Source organism: Lactuca serriola, chromosome 4 (assembly GCF_051521515.1).
Source record: "Lactuca serriola cultivar US96UC23 chromosome 4, Lser_US96UC23_V15, whole genome shotgun sequence".
NCBI lineage: Eukaryota > Viridiplantae > Streptophyta > Magnoliopsida > Asterales > Asteraceae > Lactuca > Lactuca serriola.
In genome coordinates this window covers 28,123,193-28,125,063 of record NC_136411.1, presented here as the reverse complement: position 1 = coordinate 28,125,063, position 1,871 = coordinate 28,123,193, and positions in this window count along the sequence as shown.

Sequence of the window (1,871 nt, the reverse complement as noted above, 5' to 3'; positions counted from 1 at the left end):
TTTAATGAGTGTCCACTCTCACCCACCGCTTCCTTGACTGGTGGAGGGTCGTTAGCCGAACGGGTAGGACAAAGACTATAATTCTCCATTCATTAAAAGTATTAATGATAAATACTAAGTAAGTAAACCTTTTATAAATACCTAATCTTAGTTACTTAGGAAAATGTGAATAAGGTGCTAATCCATGAAATTATACTTTGCACTTTGTTTAAGTCGGTTAGTGGAGTGTGTGTGGTTAACCGGAACACTAACTCGTATTTAACAAGGTAGGCAAAGGGTAACTTTATGTTTATCATAGTATCGATGGAGCGTGTGTGCTTAACCGACACATCATTTAAGGGGTAAACACTTTAGGGTACCAAGTAATTTGCATGGTTACTTCACACTCCCAGTCACAAAACCTAATGGGCACACTCGAGATTGAAACATTCCATTGAAAAGTTCAATGAATCTCAAAACCAATTAAAACCTAATAATACATTTCATTTATCTTGGTGGAAATTCGTGAATCGTCATTCACCTACCTTCAAATATTCTATAGCTTGGATTACAACATCCCTCTTCCAAGTTATAAAATAGTTTGTAGGGTCCTAGCCTTAATATTTCATTTTGGGTGTTATATTAAGGACTTTAAATCAACTATCTTGAATATCTCCCAAAAGATGTCTGGTTTAGACATTTATGATCTTCCCAAATCTCTTGAAACAAGCTTTCCTAAATGAAGATGATGTCCCATGGAAATCATACTTCTTTCACCTCCTCCAATTATTCTCCCTAACCCACAAGTTCTTGAAAATTTTAAGGTCACTCAAGCCCTATTGGCAAGCAAAGGTCTATGTGTGGTCACATCTTGGAGATGTAGTCACATATTGACAAGCCGGGAGAGTTGGGTGTCAAAGTCTTGAGAAAGTTGGTGTCTCAACTACTTTCTAAGTCACGTAGTGAGTTCCTTTGGGGCCCTATGAAACAGACCATGACAAAACCCTTAATGATCTTATCAATTTGCTAAGATCAACTTCCTAAAACTTTATGGACATTGACAATGGTGATACTGGAAATCCAGAAAAAGCATTCTCTTCCCAAGGAAAGGGATTGACCATAGTCAACTAGGTTGACCAAATGGTAAAGAGAAAGGCTAAGTCTGTGATAGTCCCATGTTCCATTACCAATGCGTCCTTATGTTAAATTGCCAAAGGAAGGGGCATTAGTTGCGAAGCTACCAATTTTACCTAAGGATGTTAAAGTCAATAAGTTTGACTCTACTTCAGGTAAAGTCCACTATCTAACTCTGCTAAGTTTCTATTCTGAGATTCTTGATACATGATGTGACTGGGTCACATGTTGATGTTTTAAGAATCAAAGAAAAGTAAAGGAACTTAAAGAAAGAATATGTTGAATCTGATTGCGTAGATGGATTTCTATCGCATAGTTTGAAGATTGGATTCTTGAGCTACTTCTTAGGAGTTATGAGATATTGCTTAGGAATAGATAACAACATAGTTTTCATGCTCTTTTGCATTGTAAGGATAGTTTTTTTGCAAAGTTTTTAAAATAAAAGGAAAACTTCTGATTTTATTTATTCCTTACAATGGCATCTGTGAAAATTTTAGTTGCTTATAAGATTGCATTAATAGCAAGAGTGGAAATATGAAATTGATTCTTTCATTTGTGGTAATGTCTAAATTTACAAAATAAGGAAAGATCCTCATCACGCAAGTTTGAATTGGACCGGACTTGGAATCATGCAAGTTGTATAGCATGATGGATGAGAATTTTTCATCTTTGGAAAATTAAGACTAGTTCCTTGTTCACATGTATATGTGAGTCAAGTGAAGGACTAAGGGATCGAGTACACATTCTTGTGCACTGAT